The 25,687-nt window shown below is 42.5% G+C and overlaps 1 long non-coding RNA gene across 1 annotated transcript; it reads left to right on the top strand.

The window, feature by feature from the left end:
- Positions 1 to 8,425: 8,425 nt before the first annotated feature.
- On the top strand, positions 8,426 to 24,455 carry LOC142656316 (uncharacterized). The gene is made up of 3 exons (XR_012849651.1): positions 8,426 to 9,036; positions 12,727 to 12,892; positions 24,380 to 24,455. It is a non-coding gene; the product is annotated as an uncharacterized LOC142656316 (long non-coding RNA).
- Positions 24,456 to 25,687: the final 1,232 nt, after the last annotated feature.

Raw genomic sequence — 25,687 nt, forward strand, 5'->3', positions numbered from 1 at the left:
CACACGAACGTATTTAACGCTCGTGTGAATAAGGCCTAAGGGTTAGAGATACTTTTTCTTTCTTTTTTTAATACAGCTCTAATTTACTTGAGTTAAGTGAAATAAATCTGGCTGCCTATGGCCACCACCAGGTGGAGCTTACTCCATTTAAAACTCAAATATATATATATATATATATATATATATATATATATATATATATATGTCACACATGTCAAACACAAGGCCAGCGGGCCGAATCCGGCCTGCCACCTCATTTAATGTGGCCCCCGAGGTCTGCTGCATGTAAAAACCTGAATCAGGTTTTTACATGCAGCGCCACAACAGCAGCGCCACAACAGCACAACAGGTGTTTTTTTTCTGCTGTCCGTAGTGTCCGTCGGCAAAAAGGACATGCGCAGTGCAAAGGGAAGAGTAAATGCCCGTCTGCAAATATGCAATCTGAAAATATGCAGGCCGCGGCCAAGTGAGTAAATCTGAGTGAGGCCAGTGCCGGGTAAGGACCACTCTAGTCAGTGACATGAGGTAATTGACTCATGTCAGGTGACTGGATTCCCAGGCCGGCACCGACCTCCCTCAGACCGCCCTCAGACCGCCATTGCGTGAGCGGCTAAATGTGAGTCACGTCAGACAGAGCGGTAGCGGTAAGCTACTGCTTTGCGCTCTGGGGTCCATGTCATACCTCCCAATCGTCCCGGATTCAGCAGGAGAGTCCCGGATTCCGGGTGTTGTCCTGCTGGACGGGGGTATGTCCTGCTATAGTTGAACCCAATACTGAAACAGGGAACCGTCAGCTCCCTGCTTCAGCATTAGTTCAGAGCGGAGGAGCAGAGGGAGCTCCTCCGTTCGCCGAGGACTCCCCGGGCACAGAGCTACTTTAATGCGCTGTGCCCGGGGAAGCACTTGACTTCACTGTACATATATGGACAGTGATGTCAGTGGCTACATGTTGAGCGGAATCCCCATTGCTGATGATTCCGCTTCTAGGGGAAACCCCTGAGGTCACTGTCCATATATGGGCATTAAAGTCAGGTTCTCCTCCTTGAGCGGAATCCCCAGCCAGAGTCGGCAACGGGGATTCCGCTCAAGTAATAGCCACAAACGTCACTGTCCATATATGGACAGTGACATCAGGGCTTCCTCTAGGAGTGGAATCCTCAGCCTATGCTCTGCTCCTATGCTCCTAGAGTCCCAATGGCGCTATCTACAGGGGGTGGCGCTATCTGCCAGGGGGGGCTGTATGTGGAACTCTGCACAAGGGGGGGCTGTGTGTGGCACTCTGCACAAGGGGGGCTGTGTGTGGCACTCTGCACAAGGGGGTTTATGGGTTTTTCTGGTGCGTTTATTGGCCAGCTATATTTTACATTAGTAAATTTATAGTAAAACATAAAAAGCACTGCATTTGTGTTTGTGGCATTTTAGTGGAGATTCTGTGGTCAGTGACATTTCTTTTCAAAATGCGGTATGCTCTGGATATGGCCTTTCTTTCTTTCCAATAGTGTTCTCCATAGGATTTCAAAACACATCAGAGAAAAATCATGTACAACATTACATACATTAAATAAAAATTGCCATGAAAAACGTAACAGCAGTTTTTTTTTTATAAAATCACTAATATTTTAAAATGAGCTTTTTCATACATTTTTAAACTCTAAATTCTACAATTTTTCCACATCAGTTTTCTGGCTTAGAAAAATCCCAATTGGCTCAAAAGTCACGAAAATTGTAATAGATTTTACTCAGTGGCACATGGACACCGAAATATATGACATATGTAAAAAGAAGTATGCTCCTCTTAAAATAGTTTTTTTTTTTACTTAAGGCTATGTTCACACAGAGTTTTTTTGCAGGAGGAAAATTCCTCCTGCAAAAACTGCTCCAGACGGTTTTTGCACAGTGGTTTGACAAAAACTCGTCAAAACACTCGTCGAGGCGTTTTTTTCCTCTTTCTGACTGATTGAAATGGGGTTTTGAAGGCGGAAACCGCCTCAAGATGGGTCATGACGCTTCTTTAACGCGACGCGTTTTTTTACTCGCGGCAAAAAAAACTTGTTCAACTCCCATTGAAATCAATGGGAGGCATTTTCGGGCGGTTTTTGAGGAGTTTTGCGACGCGGTTTCCGAGTCAAAAAACTCGTCAAAAAACTCAGTGTGAACAGGGCCTTATTTGTTTTTTTATTATATATTTGAAAACATTTTATTAGTCACTAGGGGACTTTACCATGCAATCATTAGACTGCTCATGCGATACACTGCAAGAATTATGTTTCGCAGTATTTTACCTTTATCTGTGCTCTACTATTAAACTCTTCCCCTGGCAGGGCTTAAAGGGTTTGTCTGGTTTTAGCAAATTAATTTATTTTTTTTGGGGATAATTAAATGTTATACAATTTTCCAATATTCTTTCTGTAATAATTCCTGCGGTGCGTATTTTTCGTCCCACAGCATGTTAATTCCTGCTGCGTAAAGTGGACTGAATTGCTGCGTTTTTCAGAGGCGATGTCACCATCTCACAGAATGGTGCGTTTTTTCCGCAGCGGAATGTCTGGTAGTTTTAGCGTCTTGAAAACCACGAGGAATTAATGTAGAAAGTTTATTGAAAAATTGTATAACTTAATTATACAAAAAAATAACATTAAAGAGGCTCTGTCACCACATTATAAGTGGCCTCTCTCTTATATAAGGAGATGGGCGCTATAATAAAGGTGAAAGCAGTGCTTTTTATTTCAAAAAACGATCTGTTTTCACCACTTTATTAGCGATTTTAGATTTATGCTAATGAGTTGCTTAAAGCCCAAGTGGGCGTGTTTTTACGTTAGACCAAGGGGGCGTTGTACAGAGGAGTGTATAGGGCTGACCAATCAGCGTCATGCACTCCTCTCCATTCATTTAGGCAGCGCATAGGGATCCTTTTAGATCGCTATGTGCTGTCTTATACTAACACATTAACAATACTGAAGTGTTTAGACAGTGAATAGACATTCCACGGGATGTCTATTCACAATCTCTGTCTGTGGTAGTTACAGCAGAGGAAGCGTAATCTCGTTGTAACCTGTCATCTACAGCGTAATCTCGCGAGATTACGCTTCCTCTGCTGTAACTACCACAGACAGAGTGGTAATGGACATAGCGGTCTCTCCAGTTTTCATTTACTGATATGTATCATACTCAATGTACCTTGTAATTAGGTTTCTCTTTGGCGCAAAAGAATATAGATTAGAAATGTAATACATTTGTACATAATCCACACTGTCAGTGAATCTACCTTTATCTGCCTATAGTATATGTGACTGATACTCATCATTAACCTGTAGTTATACACGGAGATACACATTAGGATGCAATATTACTGTTTACAATACTCTAAGGCCTTGTTCACACGCCGGAAAATTCATGTTGATTTCTATGCGTTTCAATGGGAAACAGTTTCATTGTTTAGAAATATGAGGGTCAGCCTCGGACTTCCGCTGTAGAATCTCGGCCAAATCCACTCTCGAAATCTACTCAGGAAAAATTCAGTCGTGTGAACCAAAGCCTAAAGTCGAAACGTAGGAGATTACTTGGCAGACATAACCAATAATGAGACTGTTCTGACTAAAATACTAATTATTAGTGGCTTATTTATAGCATTTTATTTTGGGCTGTCTTCCCACCCTTACAATTTTCATACTCTTCTGTGAGCATCTCATAATCCAGAGCATTCGATAATCTGGTCCCTATCAGCTCCTATTAAAGGGGTTTCCCATAAATATTTATCACCTAGCCACATGATGGAGTTTGTATGAAGCGCGTGGTGGTCAAGAGTACGCGCTGCCACTCAATACAATTCTCTAGGAGGTGTGGAAACATCCGGGTGCTAGGAGATAAGGTAGATGTAGGGGGGGTAGATGACATTTGTCAAGTAAACAGAAAAACTCCTTCCGGGCGCTATACATTGTAATGAGAATGAATCATGGATCAGTTATTCTTATGAATATGCTTAACCCCTTAATGACCGGGCCTGTTTGTACCTTAATGACCAAGCCAGATTTGTCAAATCTGGTATGTGTGACTTTATCAGAGAATAACTCTGTGAAAGTTTTGAATATCCAAGTAATTCTGACATTGTTTTTTCGTCACATGTTCTACTTTATTTTAGTGGTAAAAGTAGACTGATACCATTTGCGGAAATTAATAAAAAAATAGAAAAATGGAAGAAATTTTGTAAAAATTACCATTTTCCCCTAATTTTAACTGCAATATGTCACATATGTACATACATACTGTACAATTTTTTTTAATTAAATATATATATTTCCATCTCTTTACTCTATTTTGGCAGCACTTTTGAAAAAATAAAAAAAAATTTCAGCAATTTAGAAGACTTACAAATTGAATAATAATTTTATAAATTTTGAAGTACATTTTGTTTTCCTGCACCAAGCCAGGTTTTCAGAGGCTCATAGGTCTCAGAGTGATGGAAACCCCCACAAATTACCCCATTTAGAAATCTAGACCCCTTAAGGTATTTATCTAGGGGTATAGTAAGTATTTTGACCCCACAATTTTTTGCTAAATTGAATACATAGCAGGTGAAAAAAAAAAATTCACTTTTTTTCATAAAAGTATCAGTTTGAAGACCGATTTCTTTGTAAAGCGACCATGAGAATGAAGAAACACACCACAAAATCTATCACCCTGTTTCTCCTGTTTTCAAAAATACCCACATTGTGGCCCTAATGCGTTGTTTGGACACACAGCAGGGCCCCAAAGGAAGGGAGGCTTTCAGGACTCATATTTTGCTTGAAAATGTTTTAAGCCCCACTGTACATTTGGAGAAGCTTTGAGCTGCCAGAACGATAGAAACTCCCCATAAACTACCCCATTTCGAAAACTAGACTCCTTAAGGTATTTATCTAGGGGTATAGTTAGCATTTTGACCACATAGGTTTTTCGCTAAATATATTGGAATTAGTCTGTAAAAATTAAAATGTACTTTTTTTCTGAAACATAGAAATTTTTAATATTTACAAGGAATAACGAAGAAAATGCACCCCAACATTTGTAAAGCAATGTCTCCCAATTACGACAATACCCCATATGTGGTAATAAACTGCTGTTTGGACCCAAAGCAGGGCTCAGAAGGGAAGGAGCGCCATTTGGATTTCTGATTTTGCTGGAATGGTTTTTGGTGCCATGTTGCATTTGCAATGCACTGGAGGGACCAAAACAGTGGAAACCCACCAAAAGTGACCCAATTTCGGAAAAACCTTCAAGGAATTTTTCTAATGGTATAGTGAGCATTTAGACCCCACGGGTCTTTTGCAGAGTTTATTAGAATTAGGGCGCGAAAATTAATATCAAAATTTTTTCCACTAAAATGTTGCATTTTCTCATTTTCACAAGGGATAAAGGAGGAAAAAAACAATCATTTTTTATAAAGCAATTTCTCCCGAGTATGGAAATACCCCACATGTGGTCATACGTTTTTTCATAAGAAATTAATTAACCCTTTCAGGACTGATCCATTTTTTGCTTTCTTATTTTAGATTTTCACTCCCCGCCTTCCAAGAGCCATAACTTTTTTATTTTTCCATCAATAGAGTGGTGTGAGGGCTTATTTCTTGCGGGAGGAGCTTTAGTTTTTATTGTTACCATTTTTTGGTACATAAAAAGTGATTCAAAAGTTGTATTACACTTTTTTTTATAGCGAAGGTGCCCAAAAAAAAAACCAGCGATTTTGGTGGTTTCAATTATCATTTTTTTTTAAGGTGTTCACTGTGCAAATTAAATAATGGTATATTGTAATAGTTCTGACTTTTACGGACGTAGCGATACCAATTTTGTTCATTTTTTTACATTACTTTAGAAGAAAAATGGGAAAAGGTGTTTTTTTTTAACTTTAAAAAAAATAATTCTCACTACTAATAACTATAATTCTCCTACACATTTTATTAATCCCCTTAGGGGACTTGATCCAGCGATCATTGGATCACTGGTACAATACACTGCAATACTAATGTATTGCAGTATATTGTTATTCTTAGGGTATGTTCACACGGCAGCGTCCGTAACGGCTGAAATTACAGGGATGTTTTCAGGAGAAAACATCCCCGTAATTTCAGCCGTAACGGCATGTGCAGGCGCTTGAACGCCGCGTCCATTACGGACGTAATTGGCGCTGCTTTTCATTGGAGTCAATGAATAACAGCTCCAATTACGCCCCAAGAAGTGACAGGTCACTTATTTGACGCGGGCGTCTATTTACGCGCCGTCATTTGACAGCGGCGCGTAAATATACGCCTCGTGTGAACAGACAAACGTCAGCCCATTGCTTTCAATGGACAGATGTTTGTCAACGCTTTCAAGCCGCATTTTTCGGACGTAATTCGGGGCAAAAACGCCCGAATTACGTCCGTAATTAGTGTGTGTGAACATACCCTTACAGGCTTCTGTTACAGAGCGATCGCTGTATGGCTGGGTTCACACAACCTATTTTCAGGCGTAAACGAGGCGTAATATGCCTCGTTTTACGTCTGAAAATACGGCTACAATACGTCGGCAAACATCTGCCCATTCATTTGAATGGGTTTGCCGACGTACTGTGCCGACGACCTGTCATTTACGCGTCGTCGTTTGATAGCTGTCAAACGACGACGCGTAAATTGACTGCCTCGGCAAAAAAGTGCAGGACACTTCTTTGCAACGTAATTTGAGCCGTTCTTCATTGAAGTCAATGAAGAGCAGCTCAAGATTACGAGCTTCAAAGACGCCTCGCATAATGCGAGGAGGAGCTTTTATGTCTGAAACGACGCAGCTGTTTTCTCCTGAAAACAGTCTGTCTTTTCAGACGTAAAAGCCACTCATCGTGTGCACATACCCTATCTGTCCGTTAGTCCCGGGAGTCAGCTGTAATACACAGCTGACACCCGCAGCGTATGGAGCAGGCTCAGTATGTGAGCCGGCTCCATACATCAACCGCCACACCATGACGAGCAATTAAGTCATAGTGCGCAAAGGGGTTAGTGCACAGCGGATGGTTCAAAGTGAAAATTGCAATTTTCCACTGATATGCCATTTTAGTGCATAATATGTTGTGCCCGTGTTGTGCCACAGAAGACAAATACCTCATAAAACGTTAAGCGGGTTCTCTCGGGTATAGCGATGCCATATGTGTGGGCGCAAACTGCTGCTTGGGCACGCTGCAGGGCTCAGAAGGGAGGGAGCGCCATTTTGCTTTTGGAGCGCAGATTTTGCTTGGTAGTAGTTTTGTTTGGGGTATTGCTGGTATTTCAGTTTATAATGAGGGGGCATATGTAAGCTGGGCAGAATAAATCAGGGCATAATAAGAGGGTATAATAATGCGGTAAATAAATAATAATTCATAGATGTGTGGCCGGTGTCGCACTGATAAATGGCGCCCGATCTTATCCGCTTTTGGAACACTCTGCACATTTTGCATCGCCATATTCTGAAAGCCAGAACTTTTTTATTTTTTCACCACCGGAGCCGTGTGAGGGCTTATTTGTTGCAGGACAATCTGTACTTTTCATTGGTACCATTTTGGGGTACATGCGAATTTTTTTTATCACTTTTTATTAAATTTTTTTGCAATCCTGACCAAAAAGCAGGAATTCTGACACAGTTTTTTAGGTTTTTTACTTTATTCCGCGGGTTGGTACGATTACGGCGATACCATATGTATATAGATTTTTTTCCTTTTTTTTAGAGTATGCACAATAAAATCACTTATTCTGAGAGCCATAATTTTTTTATTTTTTTAGTAAAAAAAGCTGTGTAAGGGCTTGTTTTTGGCAGGACGGATTGAAGTTTTTATTGGTACTATTTTTGGGTACATGCGACTTTTTGATCACTTTTTATTCTTTATTTTGGGAGCGGTGGTGACCAAAAAAATTGTGATTCTGTCGTAGTTTTTTATTGATTTTTTTTGGGGTGTGCATTGTGCGGGAAAAATAACATTACAGTTTTATAGTTGGGGTCATTACGAACGCGGTGATACCAAATATGTGTACTTTTTTAACGTGTTCATTTTTTTTCTATAATAAAAGTCTTATTATAGGGAAAAAAAGAATTTTGTGTTTATAGAACTTATAACTTTTATTTTTACACTTTTTTTAAAACATTTTTATGACTTTTTTTTACTTTTTTTACTTGTCCCACTAGGGGACATTTAGACTTGCAGCTTTGATCGCTGCTAGAATACATTACACTACACACGTAGTGTAATGTACTCTAACTGTCATTGTGACGTGTAGTGTAATGTACTCTAAGGCCTCATTTACACGAGCGTATTATACGCGCGTGCGACGCGCATGCTTTTCACGCGTGTCGTACGCACCTATAATAGTCTATGGGGCTGTTTAGACGATGCGTGAATTTTGCGCAGCGTGAGTGCGTTGCGTAAAACTCACGACATGTTCTATATTCTTGCGTTTTTCACGCAACACGCACCCATTGACTTCAATGGGTGCGTGAAAACAACGCATGCCACACTGACGGTCCTGCGTTGCATGCGCGAAAATCACGCAAGAGCTGTCAAAAGGATGAATGTAAACAGAAAAGCACCACGTGCTTTTCTGGTTACAAACATCCAAACGGAGTGTCAAATTAGAGATGAGCGCACCGAACTTCACCGGGTTCGGCCGAACTCGTTTTAACCGAACCCGGCAAAAAATGTTCGGGTACGCGACGTCAGGAGACAGTCACTGCCCACGGTGCTGAAAGACTTAAACTGTTTCAGCACCATGGACAGTGACTTTCGATCACAATATACATATACGTGTAAAAAAAAAAAGAAGTTCTGACTTACCGATAACTCCCGGCTTCTTCCTCCAGTCCGACCTCCCGGGATGACAATTCAGGCCAAGTGACAGCTGCAGCCAATCACAGGCCAAGCACAGGCTGCAGCCAATCACAGGCTGCAGCGGTCTCATGGCCTGCCGCGTCATCCTGGGAGGTGGGGCCGGATGACAAGAGAGGGACGCGTCACCAAGGCAACGGCCGGGAGACCGGACTGGAGGAAGCAGGCAGTTCATGGTAAGTGTGAACGTCTTTTTTTATTCACAGGTTGGTGTAGATTGTGATCGGCATTCACTGTCGAGGGTGCTGAAAGAGTTACTGCCGATCAGTTAGCTCTTTCAGCACCTTGGACAGTGACGGGCGTCGACTACCTCATCTCTATGATGGCGGCTGCGCGAAAATCACGCAGCCGCGCATCATACACGGATGACACACGGAGCTGTCAATTGCCTTTTGCGCACGCAAAACGCAGCGTTTTTTTGCGTGCGCAAAACGCACACGCTCGTGTAAATGAGGCCTAACTGTCATTGTGACGTAACTGTCACTCTGACAGGAAGCCGAGGAGGACTGGCCGGAGGCTGTTCCTCCGAGGCTTCCGTACATGGCAACCCGGAGGCTATTGTCTAGCCTCCGATTGCCACAACAAGCATCGGCAGACCCCACAATCACTTCATGGGGGCTGCCGATGTGCTTCAAACCACTTAAATGCGGCGACGGCAATCCGTCGCCGCACTTAAGGGGTTAATTGCCGAAAGCAGCGGCGATGGTCCGCTGTCCGGCAATACTGATGTGACAGCTGTCTGGGACAGCTGTCAGCGCGGGCCTGTCACTCTGTGTTTACACAGAGTGACAATTTGAAATACTGCCGAAATTGAACGTCATGGTGCGCGATCTAGCAGCCGACCATGACGTTCATTTTCGTCATCGGTCGTTTAAGGGTTAATATCACTTTTTACTTACAATCGAAAATACAAACACCTTCTAGAAAATATTAAAACCACAACAACAGCACATAGTGAGATTGGACACAGTGCTTCTCTGTGTTTCCCCCTGAGATCTCTACAAGGCAATTATATCACATTCCTATTATGTAAACTTGTTTGGACAAGGATATACACAGACACAACACTGCGGAACACGCTTCCTCTCCATCATAATAACAATGGTTCTATATAGGTTGGATAGTATATAGCTAGTCTCATTCATACTACGGAAATACCAAATCTAGTAATGGGCCCAAAACACGGAAGAGGTGCAAATGTTTCCATTATACTTTTTGTCTGTTTATGTTCCACTCCTGGTTTTGGCTTAGGGCAGGTTCACACCTGCGTTGGTTTTTCCGTTGTTCTGCTCCTCTGAGCAAATACTGGAAGCTGTTTCCACTGTACTATGGACACTACCAGCGCCCGACAGAACCCATTGACATTAATGGGTTCTGTGGGTGTGTCCTTGGTTTTACCAGTATTGCGCTATTGTGTCCAGTATTTTCGGCCTATTGGAGTCCCCAACGCAGATGTGAACAGGCCCATACAAATACTGATACAAAATACTGACCAAACTACTTTGGAGTGAATGAGGCCTTACACAGTATATAGTATGGGGCTTATTATGAACATCTAGAAAAATATTATAGACAAGCACGGACAGCTTTACAATCTTTAGCATGCCATTTAAAGGGGTTCTACGTGATTATACACATCATTAAAAGGGCAGAATATATTAAGTAATAGGTAAATAATAAGTAATAAGTATATGAATTTATTACAGTCGATTCCATTAACGGTGTTGCCAAGATTTCACAACTACATTTTAGTATGTGGGTTCATCTAGAAACCTGCGGGTCACGAGGGTCTTCTTACTGGGTGTCCATAGTTTGACCTCTCTAATAAATTAGCATGCACTTGTAGGACTTATGAAAGGAGTTGTTTAAACCAGACAACTCCTCTAAGATTTCCTCCCTGAAAGCTATTTTTGGGGATCATGATTAAAGGGGGTTTGACACTGGGCGATTATCTGGCAGACAAGCGTTCATGGAACGCTCGTTGGCGATAATTGCCCTGTGTAAACATGGCAGCGATCAGCAGATGAACGAGCAAACGCTTTTTCATCTGCTGATCGTATCGTTTTAAAAAAGTTAAATATTATCGTTGTCGGCAACACATCTCCATCAGGGAGACGTGCTGTCGACATTATAATAAGGTATGGGGACGAGCGATCGGAGTAACGACAGCTCGTCCCCATCAATAGCTCCATGTGACAGGAGCAAACGAGTGCCGATCAACGATGTCTCAATGAATGGCGCTCGCTGCATCGGGCAATTATCGGCCTTTGTGTTATACAGGCTTAAGGGAGGTGGTTAATCATTGTGTTCCTGCACTCCCTGTAGGATTGAAGTGCCATATCTGCTATTTATATATAAGAAGCATATACCTCTTTATATTATGCCATCTATTAGATGCCTAATAACACTAAGCCAGGGCATCAACACCAACCATGGAATGGCCTCCTCATGTCCAGATTAGGGTGCCATAAGGAAGTGCGCTCTGTATGAAGTATAACATGTCCATCCTAAGGGTTTGTTCACACGGCAGCGTCCGTTACGGCTGAAATTACGGTGCTGTTTTCAGGAGAAAACAGCACCGTAATTTCAGCCGTAATGGCATGTGCAGGCGTCTTTCACTGCGTCCATTACGGACGTAATTGGAGCTGTTTTCCATGGAGTCAATGCAAAACGGCTCCATTTATGTCTGAAGAAGTGACATGCACTTCTTTGACACGGGCGTCTTTTTTACGCGCCGCCTTTTGACAGCGGCACGTAAAAAAAATGACCGTCGGCACAGAACATCGTAAGACCCATTCTAATGAATGGGCAGATGTTTGCCGATGCTTTGGAGCCGCATTTTCGGACGTAATTTGGGGCTAAAACGCGCGAATTACGTCCGTAAATAGTGTGTGTGAACCCAGCCTAACTCTCCAAAAGAGATCAAGTAACATGGCTCCATGGTATATTTCTTCTAAAGGAGTCAGAGTGTTCAGTTGAATGACAATCGGCTGGGCGGCATGAAGTTTTACAGTGAGCGATCCCTTAGGGTCCTTTTACACGTGAAAATAAATTAGAAGAAACGAGTGCCAATTGACGATAAAGCGAGTCTTTAACGTTATATGTGACAATAATCATATGTTTTTTCATTAATTAAATCGCTATTGAGATCGCTTGTCTTTCCGGCAGACAATTCCACAGCACTTTTCTCGCCTGCTAACGGCTAATAGATGCCTTTTTATAGGAGGGGATATACCGCCGACAAATTATAATTTTTAGGTCATCATAAAAGATTTGATAAACGACAAACGATCAATTTCTCGTGATCGTGCAATCGCTGCACATGTTTTACTTGGTATTAAGATTTTTTTTACACGATAATCGCTTCGTGTAAAAGACTGCTCGGGTGATCGGGGGTGTTCAATGGGTGTTAGCGCACTAGCTTGTGTTTTTAGGGCATCTATCTGTAAGCTATCTTTCTGCAAATGTCTTAAAGATAAACTATCAGTTAAAATCTGAATTTCCCATATAAACATGCAGCTTGGGCATAGTAGGAATCATTTAGAAAAACTTGAACATGGTCCAGGAATGGATATTAACGGCTGTCTGATACCCCATAGACAAATTTTTGTATGATCCTGAAAATGATATAGTTGAATGTTTACGCTCTGCTAGTCCTCTACATTTCCCATCCATTAATTGGTACAGATATATGCCTAGTCGTTGTAACCCTATTTATATAATCCTATAGAACCCCTCAGCTCTGCAGAATAATGTAGGCCAGCTACAGCCGGAGGCAGAGGCAGGAACACTGTAGACGTCGACAGCCATACACAACAGGTATTATATATTACTTTTCATTGATTCCTACTTACTTGATATTGTAGGTAGAAGAACACAGAAAATGAGGGAGTCCTAGAGTCCAGCCAGTCGCATCAGCACAGCAGCTTCCATCACGTTCTGAGGCGTCTATCCGACTTCTTTCTGTCTTGTTTAATAGGCGGCCGGGCTCCTGTGTAATCTAGTCAGACTCGCACTTCCACACCTATGCAGGTAATGTGTCAGAAGCCCCTCCCTTGTCATTACTCCGCACAACTTGTACACATCCTGGCTGGGCTGTCATATCCCAAGGGCTGGGCACGCATCACTTGACCTTGTCGTTCAGCCCTCAAACCAGTTTTTCCAAAAGGTAAAGCCACTTCTTCTGTATGGGAATAATGTGGGATGTAAGCTGTATATGTTATGTAATGTGAGTGCTTCAAAGGCATGATGTCAGGCTACTCTTCTGTTTAACTACTTCATTTCCAGGAATTATTTTGCTTCCGAGAATAAATGTAGGAAGATTCAGCTGGCTATATTTATTATTCGCACATTCTAACATTACAAAGAAGTCGTTTACACCATGTAATAGATATCAAAGCCATTCGGTGTCTCCGTTTATTGATGTTCCTGTTGAGACTGTACTTTAGTGCTAGATAGTAATGTCAGCTGGACCCAGCCCTGTCCAGATAACAGCGCGATTTTATTGCTGTTATGTAATAAATTCTTTATGTTTAACTTAATTTCCCTCGAAGCCTTTGTTCTGTATTGGACTAGGGCTAAAGTTTACTATAGCATTATTGTAAGGCCTCATGCACACTTCCGTCGGCCGTTAAACGGCCGTTATTGACGGTCCTGTCACACACGGATGGCTTCCGTGTGTAGCCCGTTGTTTCACGGACCAGATTTAATGAGAAGGCCGAGACTGTTCCGTCAAAAACGGGCAGGAGTAAGACCTGCCCTACCTTTGACGGAACGGTCGCACGGTTCCGTTAAAACAACGGAAGTGTGCATGGCCGCATTGAAATGAATGGTTTCAGGGTGCTACCCGTGACAACAACGGATAGCACCCTGAAGGAAAAACTGAAGTGGGCATGCGGCCTAATGTACAGCATTTACAGACTTGTATGAACAAGGCCTTAGTAAAACAAAAAAAGGGAAAAATAATTGTCAGCTTGTCCTGCTGATCTCCTCACTGCACCCAACAAGGCAATTGTGGTCCGTCGTATAGTTAAAGGGGTTTTACAGGATTGGAAAAATAGCAGCTCAGTTTCATTCTCTTTAATGGAACTGAGCTGTAATACCAGATACAACCCATGGACAGTGGTGGTGCTGTTTAAAAAAAAACAAAAAAACAGCCATGTTTTTCTAATCCGGTACAAGGGAATCTATCAGCAGTTTTAAGATCTCAAAACTGATGACAGTGAAATAAAGGGAAGGGCATTGTAACGTTACCTTTTTTCTTGGTAATGCAACCGATATTTAATTCCCTCAGTGCTGTTGTTGCAAGTGCTAGTCTATGCTGGGGGGGGCAGGTTTGGCAGGGAGCCAACTTCGTGGCACCTGCAGCTGCGGCACCGGGGAATTAAACATCGATTTCTTGGTCATGCAACTTGCATGACCGAGCCAAAAGGTATAGTTAGAAGGCATTCTCCTCCCCTATATCACGCTGGCCTCATATACCCAGTGTTCCAAATTATTATGCACATTGGATTTAAGTGTCATAAGCATTTAATTATTAGTTTTTCAATTAAACTCATGGATGGTATTGTGTCTTAGGGCTCTTTGGATCATTGTAATCAATCTCAGACACCTGTGATAATTAGTTTGCCGGGTGTGCCCAATCAAAGGAAAACTACTTAAGAGGGACGTTCCACATTATTAAGCAGGCCACAGATTTCCAGCAATATGGGAAAGAAAAAGGATCTCTCTGCTGCCGAAAAGCGGGAAATAGTACAATACCTTGGACACGGTATGAAAACATTGGATATTTCAAGAAAACTTAGGAGTGATCATCGTACTGTGAAAAGATTTGTGGCTGATTCAGAGCACAGATGGGTTCATTCAGATAAAGGCATAATGAGGAAGGTTTCTGCCAGACAAATTAATAGGATTAGGAGAGTAGCTGCTAAAATGCCATTGCAAAACAGCAAACAGGTATTTAAAGCCACTGGTGCCTCTGGAGTACCGCGAACCTCAAGGTGTAGGATCCTCCAGAGGTTTGCAAGTGTGCATAAAGCTATTATTCGGCCACCCCTAAACAATGCTCACAAGCAGAAACGGTTGCAGTGGGCTCAGAAATACATGAAGACTAATTTTCAAACCGTGTTGTTTACTGATAAGTGCCGTGCAACCCTGGATGGTCCAGATGGATGGAGTAGTGGATGGTTGGTGAATGGCCACCATGTCCCAACAAGGCTGCGACGTCAGCAAGGAGGTGGCGGAGTCATGTTTTGGGCTGGCATCATGAGGAGAGAGCTGGTAGGCCCCTTTAGGGTCCCTGACTGTGTGAAAATGACCTCTGCAAAGTACGTAGAGTTTATGACTGACCACTTTCTTCCGTGGTACAAAAAGAAGAACCGTGCCATCCGTAGCAGAATTATCTTCATGCATGACAATGCACCATCTCATGCTGCAAAGAATACCTCTGTGTCATTGGCTGCTATGGGCATAAAAGGAGAGAAACTCATGGTGTGGCTCCCATGTTCCCCTGACCTCAACCCTATTGAGAACCTTTGGAGCATCCTCAAGCAAAATATCTATGAGGGTGGGAGGCAGTTCACATCAAAACAGAAGCTCTGGGAGGCTATTCTGACATCCTGCAAAGATATTCAAGCAGAAACTGTCCAAATACTCACAAATTCAATGGATGCAAGAATTGTGAAGGTGATATCAAAGAAGGGGTCCTATGTTAACATGTAATTTGGCCTGTTAAGTTTTTTTTTATTGAAAGAGCTTTTGATTTCTGTAAATATGACCTCCTGATGCTGCAAATTCAGCAAATTACCATTTTAGTTCTCTTTACAACCTTTAAAATGTTTTGATCTCTGTTGTGCATAATAATTTGAAACAGTGCATTTTGAGTTTTTTACTTCTAAAAAAAAATCTGTTATCATTAGGAGATTTGTTCAATAAAATTTGCATTATACTCCAACGGTTGATGGCTTAAAGATTATACTGACTGTCATTTGCATCGACTATTTAGGAAAATCAGCGAAAAATAACATTTGCATAATAATTTGGAATGCGGTGTATGTGAATTTTCTGTGTAAGGGATTATTACAACATACAAGTTGTAAAGAGCCATTCTAGGAGACCTATAGACTTCTATGATTCCCTATTGTACATCTATATGCTTTCATTTTTATACGGAGACTAACCAAGGTTTTTCCTGTCAGCTTCTATATAAAGAAAATGGTGGCATGCTCCATCAGATGCTGTATTTTGGAGATATTCTTCCATTGCTTCTAGAAAATAACCCCATAATGCAGCGCCACACAGAGCACCATACACCTCCACACGAAGTGCCTACAAACTCTGCCATGTGCATGAGGCCTTACATTCATATATTTCAGCGGTGCTTAAGATATTCCAAGCAGGGAGAGGGCCAGGATATCAGTATTGTGCGGGCAGTTGATGGGCCCTTGATACATAAGCCTAGATTCGAAAGGGATTTAATTATTCTTTAATGAAAAGGTCAGTCAGTGTGATTGGTGCAACTTTTTAATTAGTTTTTATTAAAAATTATTTTACTTTTTGAGATACAGCTGCTCTGTATCCTGTATACAGAGCAGCTGTATCATGCGCTAAGACCTGAATCCGTTAGTCCCGCAGATCTGACAGGTTCAATGTCAGCAGTCCTGATAGAACATTTTTCTATTAAAAAAAAAATCCCTTTCAAAGGTTTACATAGCCTTCAATAAATCTGACCAGCATATATCTTTCAATCTACTAATCTGCTATCTTCATGTCTATGGGCTTTTTTGTGCCCACCAAGATTTACCAAAGCACTAGAGGTAAAATCACTAGCTCCAGGATAACATGATGTGGGCCAACTCCTTGGCTTGGAAGATTGTGCTGCTTGATTAAATATGTATTAAGTACGAGATACTGGAACTACAAAGGAAGAAACAATTCTAACAGACTGCACAAAATAAAGCCTTATGTCTTTCGGAAAAGATCGGGTGTTATCTCTTAGAAGGTGCTTAGTGTCCAGAGTTAATCGGGCAATACACAAAAGATAAGTCAATCGAACCTGCTGAATTCAGATGGGTCGGCCAGTTATCTCATCTGTATGGGGGTCTCCTAAATCGACGGCAAATATCAAGGCAAAAGAAAGGATTAGGCTTCCCTTAAGGACACGGCCAATTTTGGCCTTGAGGATAGAACAATTTTTTTATATTTCCCTCTTTGCATCCCGACGCTCATAACTTTTTTATTTTTTGTACGACGTAGTTGTATGAGACTTTGTTTTTTGCGGGACGAGTTGTACTTTATGTAGGTACCATTTTTTGGTACGAATACATTATCATTTAATTTATATAAATTTTTATTTTGGCGAAAATGCAGAAAAAAGCAGTTCCGCTGTAGTTTTAATATTTTTTTTTTTTACACCATACTCTGATCATCATAAATAATGTTATACATTTGTTGTACAGATTGTTACGGTCGTGGCGATACAAAATATGTCTATATAATTTAATGTTTTGGGACTCATATTTAAAAAAGTTTATTTATTATAAAAAAAAAATGTATTTCCGTGTATTTGTTAAAAAAAAAATTGTTAGCATTAATTTTTTTTTTTAATCCCATAAAGGGAGTTTTCATTTTTTAACTATAATGTACTGGCATAGATCTATATGTCAAGTACATTAGCCTGTCTACTGATTGTCAGGAAATATGTTCAGACAGCCCTGGGGTCCTTCAATGGACCCTGGGCTGTCCGGACATACAAGTTATGGGGCTTTGATTGCGTCACAGAGATTTTCTGTGACGCGATCAAAGTGCAGTCCCCCCTCCTTGAACGCTGCAATCAGCTTGTATCGTGGCATTCAAGGGGTTAACGGTGGAGAGAAGTGTTTCTCTTCTCTCCGCCGTTAGAGCGGGGCTGTAGCTGTATATTACAGCCGTTGCCCCGCTCTCGATCGCGCGCAGAGACGGCTGTCACACAGGACGAGAATGCTTGTCCTAATACGCGAAGTACCCACCGCTCAGAACGAGCATTCTTGTCCTGTGTCGGCAACCAGTTAATTGTTAAACTAATATGCATGCGGGGGGGCGTGGCCAACTGCCGACGGGACCGGTCGCATGATTTAGGAGCTCCGCTTTCGGCCCCGATTTCCCTACATTTATCCTGCTGACATACCGCTACAATTCCTCACAGAGCCAGAAGACAACCTCGCCGACATAAAGAGGGTAACATGAACCGTACACGGCATTCCATGGCTGCAGAGAAGTTGAAGGAGTTTGCCCGCGCTGCTCCTCAAGATGGCGCCGACGCCTCTTCCTCCTTGCCGCCTCCTCCACCAGAGAACACACAGCCAGAGGCTCAGCCTGCTCCTGAGCCGGAACTAACGCTGGCGCAGGTATCAGCCAAGCTCCTGGACGCTATACAGCTCTCCACCTCTTCCCTGACAGGAAAGATTGCTGAAGTAAAGTCGGATGTGGGACTCCTCAGACAGGACCTGCAGAACTTAAGGGACCGGGTGAGGGAGACGGAGGACCGCATTTCTGGGCTAGAAGATAAAGTGGCGCCACAGACAGGAAAGCTGGCACAGCTGGATAGAGTGGCGACTCAATGGCTACAGCGAGCAGACGACCTGGAAAATCGCCTGAGACGCAATAATATACGGATCCTTGGGCTCCCTGAGCGCTGTGAAGGCAGAGACCCCAGTTCCTTTATTGAAGCCTGGTTTAAAGAAATTCTACCAAATGCTGTATTATCGTCATCTTATACCATTGAAAGGGCGCATCGTGTACCTGGCAGACCACCGCCGCCGGGCGCCCCACCGAGACCTCTGCTAGCACGCTTCCTCAGCAGTCGGGACCGGGACGCTATCCTGCAAGCTGCCCGTACGCATGGAGAAATCCGATTCCAGAATACCACTATCCTGCTCTTTCCGGATTTTTCTGCGGCATTACAGAAAACGAGGGCTTCATTTGTACCAGTCAAGAAACGGTTGCGAGATCATCAAATTATTTATTCAATGGCGTTTCCAGCGCGATTGCGGGTTATACACCAAGACAAGACGGTTTTCTTCAACACACCGTTGGAGGCGGATGAATGGCTGTCTTCACTGGGACGCTCTCCTCGAAGATAGAACTGGAGACTGCAACAACATATGGAACTGTTCACTGTGAACACTTGTTACACCTGCCTTCCTACACGGGATCTCGTTTTGGATGTCCAGATGAGTATTAATCTATCTTATCCTGGAACGATGTTCTCATGCAAGTTCTGCCTTATATTATTCTCGTAATTTCTTATATGCAAAGTTCTGAGAGAAGAATTGCGAAACATGTAGTAATACCGTTGTTTATTATTATATTGATGTAATGGGCGCCGTAAAGCAGATGACTATAAAGGGTATTACTCTCTGTATACATGACCCCTCAAGTTAAGTTGATAATTTGCATAATGGGCGGGTGGAAACTGGCTTATCTTTTCTAAGAAAAACAATATGTAATGTTTGTAGTTAGCGGACAATTACCCGCGAAATTGGGAATCACAACGCCGGTTCCTTTTACCTCAATTGTGCTTCCTTCCTTTTTTTCTTTGTTCCTGCTCACCTGTATTAGTCATCTGATATATAGGTGATCCCCCGTTTTGCCTCAATTATCACTTTTGTGATAATAAAAAAGCGTAGCAATCAGTGCATAGCATTGGTTGTTCTATATTTGTTATTGCTGATAACCTGACTGTTTTACTGCATATCTCAACTGAAAGCATTTAGCATTGTTCTCTTATTGGTATATTCTTAGCAATTGAAGTATTATGACATTATCTATTCTTTCTGTGAATGTGAGGGGTCTGGGAGACTCCCATAAGAGGAACCTGACTTTTTCATTTATCCGGCAGCAAGGTCCACAGATAATATGCCTTCAAGAAACACATCTTATACAATCTACTGTCAGCTGCTTAAATAGAACATGGATTCAGTGGTCGGCCCATTCTACGCACAGTACATATTCTAGAGGGGTTTCCATTTTGATACATAGATCGCTCAGATGGGAACCGGGTGCACTGCAGACAGACAAGGAGGGCAGGTCAATTTTTGTGCATGCATGGATTGAAGGTCAGCAGTTCGTACTGATTGGGCTTTATCTTCCTCCTCCGGCCTCCATGACTGTGTTATATGAGGCGGCCAAATTTGCATCCCAATTTCCAGCAGCTGGGGTGATATGTATGGGAGACTTCAACCTTCTTCTAGATCCTTCCACAGACAAGTTTTATCCAGGTCCGGTCCCTGGGCATCTGCCCGGGTCTACTCCACTGGCGGGCTTTTTGGGGGAGATGGGTTGGATAGATATGTGGAGACAGCGCCATCCCAATGGTCGCGAATACACATGCTTCACACCTGGGAGAAACTCACTATCCAGGATTGATTATGTGTGTAGTAACGCCAGAGCTTACGGCATGTTGGAAAGTATCTCTCACTTAACTAGAGCAATGTCAGATCACTCTCCTATAATAGTAAAGCTCAATTTACGACCCCATCACCTATATAGAGGGCCTAGGAAAGTTCACCCATTCTGGCTTAAAGTATTTGGGGATCAGGACCGCATCCCGGATCAATTGACCGTGTTCTTTGCAGAAAACCTTCCCTTTGACAACCACTCAGCCTTATGGGACGCATTGAAGGCATACCTGCGTGGGTGTTTGCAGTCCTCGATCTCCTACCACAAAAGGCAGGCCTCTGAGGTGGAACAACTGCTGGCAGCTGAATGTACAACTTTAGAGGCCGCATTCATAGAAGATCCCACCCCATTGAACCAACAGACGTGGCTACAGAGAGGCAGGGAATATGTTCATCTCCTGCAGGAAAAAACGAAGCGTCGCATATTCTTCTCCAACCAGAAATACTTTGAACTGGGTAATCAATCCAGCAGCTTGCTGGCACACATGATTCATAGTAATTCGTCCTCGCCAGCAATATTGCGTATTCACTCCGCGGCAGGGGTAGTGGTACACGACAATGAGCGGATTATGTCTCGCTTCACTGAATTCTACAAAGAACTCTACGAATCTAAAATACAGGTGTCTCCACAGAACATCAGGGATTACCTACTGGACATGGAGATTCCACAACTAACGGAGTCACAGAGGGAGTTTATGGAAGCCCCTATCACGCTACCTGAACTATCGGAAGCATTGACCACCATGGCAAAGGGCAAGGCATCGGGCCCTGATGGACTTCCCCTGGAGGTATACACTAAATATCAGGAGCAACTCCTACCACAACTACTGGAAATATTGAATGCCTCCTTTGGAAAAGGAACTCTGCCGGCCTCAATGTATGATGCGACTATAATTGTACTTCTGAAGCCGGATAAAACTCCAATGGATTGCGGATCTTACAGGCCCATCTCTTTACTCAACACAGATTACAAACTGCTGACTAAAGTACTGGCTCTTAGACTAAATTCCGTCATCTCTGACATTATTCACCCGGATCAATCGGGGTTCATCCCTGGGAGGAGTACGTCTGATAATCTGAGGAGAGTCCAGACGGTGGCGCAGATAGGCGAGCGTAACAAAAACAACTGGGCCCTGGCCTCCTTGGATGCGGCTAAGGCTTTCGACTCTGTGGAATGGACCTACTTAGCTAGTGTTCTGTCTAGTTTTGGATTCGGCCCTGCATTTGTGTCATGGATACAGATAATTTACAAGCATCCCAGGGCTAATATAGCGCTGAATGGCCTCACATCTACCTCCTTTGACCTAGGTAGGGGAACTAGGCAGGGCTGCCCCCTGTCACCCCTACTATTTGCACTGGCAATGGAACCATTGGCAATACTCATCAGATCAGATCCGGAAGTAAAAGGGGTCCCACACAAGACGGGTGAGGACCGTATTGCACTGTACGCAGATGATATTATGTTATTTGTTTCGCAGATACAGTCTTCCCTCCCGAGAATGATGCATCTTATAAACACCTTTGGAGATTACTCTGGACTGCGCATTAACTGGTCCAAATCGACCATCTTGTTTTTACAGCCTGGGGAAACACAGTCGGCGGGCTCCACGAGAGAAGGACTTGCTGTAGTTGACCAATTTAAATACCTGGGTATACTCATTACCAGAAAGGCGGCAATCTCCCTACAACTCAATGTGTATCCTCTATTATCCATTGCCAGAGAAAAGTTTAAGATATGGGCGGCCCTCCCATTGTCGGTCATGGGACGAATTAATCTGATTAAAATGGTGATACTTCCTAAGAGTCTTTATATTTTACAACATATATTCACTCCCATACCAAAGTCCTTCTTCCGGAAACTGGAGTCCCTCATCATTTCCTTTATATGGGGAAGGTCTAGGTCAAAACTGGCCTTACAGAAGCTACAAAGACCAAAGGAGATGGCTGGTATTGCTCTCCCGGACATTTATTTATACTATCTGGCCGGCCAACTCAAATACCTAAGCACCTGGACGCAAACCAAACGGCCCCCGGGCCTTGAGGGTATGTTACTGGACTATTCTGCACATAAGTCATTGTGGCCGGTGTTGTTTCATCAGGACGTGCCAAGATCCTCTTTACTGCCTGTCTGTCGAGTGGCAAGGGAAGTCTGGAAAGTGGCTATGACTATATCGAGTTCTTCAGACATCCCCGCAGAAACTCCTCTGTGGCATAACACGGTGTTGGAATCCTTGGTAAAGTTCCCAGATGCCGCATACTGGATTGATGTGGGTGTCACAGTGCTTGGAGATGTGTATGAAAATAATATCCTTTTGTCCTTCGAACAAATGCAAGAAAAATTTCGGCTTCCTCGACAGCATTTCTTCAGATATCTGCAGATGCGTCACCTCCTTGCTGAGCAGTTTCCGAGACAGCGTCAACCCATCTCCTCCTACCCACTCATCGGGGTGGTCCGATCACAGGGCCCCAGAGGTCTGATCTCTACTATTTACGCTCACTTGATTGAACAGAAGGCTAATGCGAACCCACTGCCGATTATTTCCAGGTGGTCTCAACTAATCCCTTCTCTGACGGAGGATTCCATTGAAGACCTACTACAATCACACTTACATGTGTCACCCGCTGCTAATAATAAGCTCATCCAGCTGTACTATATTCATCAGGCGTATCTGACGCCTCAGCGCCTATTTCAAATGAAATACATATCAGAACCGGCTTGTCCGAAATGTTCACATGCCCCAGCTGACTTCTGGCACATGGTATGGATGTGCCCACACCTCCGCTCTTACTGGTCAGAGATCATCGGTTTCCTCAACTTAATGTTACCATTTCCTGTTGTAGGGACTCCAGAGTTGTGTCTATTTGGAATACTGGAGGAAGACATATGGTCCCGTCATACCAAAATATTTCTACAAGAGACCCTTTTCTTGGCCCGCAAAGGCATTTCTATGAGATGGATGGATCGTCGACCTCCTAAGGTTACAGTATGGAAGCAGATGGTTAATTCCACTATATCATATGAACGTATCATTTTTAAACATAGAGATCGGCCGGACAACTTCCACAAAATATGGGACATATGGTGCAACAGCACTGAGACAACATACACTCCGAGGGAAATAGAGACGGCTGTGGATGCAAGGAGGGGGGGGAGGAGAAGATAGGCAGGTAGGGATGAGACGGATAATGTAGTGGATCTCCCGGACCTCTCACATATAAACATATTGTGTGAATTTTATACAGTTGTGAAAATGTGAAGCGAATGGATGTACTATCTGTTAAAAAAAAAAAAAAAAAAAAAAAAAATTTATTATGCCTTTTTTTTGGGTAAGTGAAGTAAACAGGATGGCAATACTGTTGAGATTTGTTCAGCACCTGCGAGTGCTTAGGTGTATTGATAGGGACACTGTTGTCCTTTGCATTTTGTTTTTTTTATTCTTCATAATGTGATAAAACAAACTCACTTTTCAATAAAAACAAGTTTAAAAAAAAAAACTAATATGCATGCTTTGCCAAGCCAAGTGTGCATTTTTAAAGTGGGGTTCGGAGAAATAGCTGTCGGATATATAAGTATTAGGCCAACACTTGTCTTAAGTGTATGGCCACCTTAAAGGAGTATTCCCAAAATCATAAATTATCACCTATCCACCGAAAGAGCTTGAAATGAGCGGTGGATAGGTGATACGGTCTATGAGAATGTCATTCTAATAGACACTGAATGGAGCAGCAGCGCACATGCTCGACCGCCGCTTCATTCGATGTCCTCCCTACTGCAGTGAGGACGATCTGGGTGTTCGGGACCCCGTACTCGCGATCGGTGTGGGTCCCAGTGGTGGGGCCCTCAGCGATGAGAAAATTATCACCTATCCTGTGGATAGGTGATAATTTATACTTTTGGGAATATCCCTTTAAGTGGTGTCAGAGAGCATGAATCTACAAAAAGTTAAGTTGCAGGGCCTACAAGACTTTTAAGAAAAAACTACATGGCCAAAAGTATGATATTTAGTAGGACATCTGAACATCATGTATCCCTGTGTGTTGAGCCCAGTCAATATGTCAGAAGAATATATGTTTCTATTTACAGCAGTCTATTTTTTGTCTATGGAGAAGAGGCAGTCTGCCTTGATACGACCTGTGTCTGCTGACAGGAAAGTGATGGGGTATTTATATTGCACGTGGCTTCCTTGCTCTATTATGGGAATGCTATCAATTATATAGGAAGTGATTGTGATAATTGGATACATATTGGTGAATTGATATTACAGTGGCAGTGCACTTGTTCCGTATAAGATGTAGATAGCTCATTAACCCACATTTTAAGTAATTTAAATATAATCTATTACTATCATTCTGTTTTTGACTCAAGACGCTACATATAATATTTTGGGCCAAACCCATTTTAATCTTTTTGTTTCTCCAACCTTGAATTAACATTTAAATGAATATGCTTCAACAATAGATAACAAAAGAAGACAATTGTTATCAGAACTGCTTCTTGACAAGAGTGTGAATTATGCCTTACCTACATGCTCCCTGTGTCTATTTATGCCCTGGCGGTGTAATTACAGGTTATGTACCATGCGAGAGGTTTCTCAATTATGATTTATTATTCAGGTTTTGTTTTTTTGTCAATGCAATCTACAAAATTTCAAGTAAAGGCAGGATTGCACATAAGGGTTATGAACTAAGTCCTCTGTCAGTATGAGAAACTTACAGTGAAGGAAATAAGTATTTGATCCCTTGCTGATTTTGTAAGTTTGCCCACTGTCAAAGACATGAACAGTCTAGAATTTTCAGGCTAGGTTAATTTTTCCAGTGAGAGATAGATTATATAAAAAAAAAAAAAAGAAAATCACATTGTCAAAATTATATATATTTATTTGCATTGTGCACAGAGAAATAAGTATTTGATCCTTTTGGCAAACAAGACTTAATACTTGGTGGCAAAACCCTTGTTGTCAAGCACAGCAGTCAGACTTTTTTTGTAGTTGATGATGAGGTTTGCACACATGTTAGATGGAATTTTGGCCCACTCCTCTTTGCAGATCATCTGTAAATCATTAAGAGTTCGTGGCTGTCGCTTGGCAACTCGGATCTTCAGCTCCCTCCATAAGTTTTCGATGGGATTAAGGTCTGGAGACTGGCTAGGCCACTCCATGACCTTAACGTGCTTCTTTTTGAGCCACTCCTTTGTTGCCTTGGCTGTATGTTTTGGGTCATTGTCGTGCTGGAAGACCCAGCCACGAGCCATTTTTAATCTCCTGGTGGAGGGAAGGAGGTTGTCACTCAGGATTTGACGGAACATGGCTCCATCCATTCTCCCATTGATGCAGTGAAGTAGTCCTGTGCCCTTAGCAGATAAACACCCCCAAAACATAATGTTTCCACTTCC

The sequence above is a fragment of the Rhinoderma darwinii genome, chromosome 6 (assembly GCF_050947455.1).
Source record: "Rhinoderma darwinii isolate aRhiDar2 chromosome 6, aRhiDar2.hap1, whole genome shotgun sequence".
Lineage (NCBI taxonomy): Eukaryota > Metazoa > Chordata > Amphibia > Anura > Rhinodermatidae > Rhinoderma > Rhinoderma darwinii.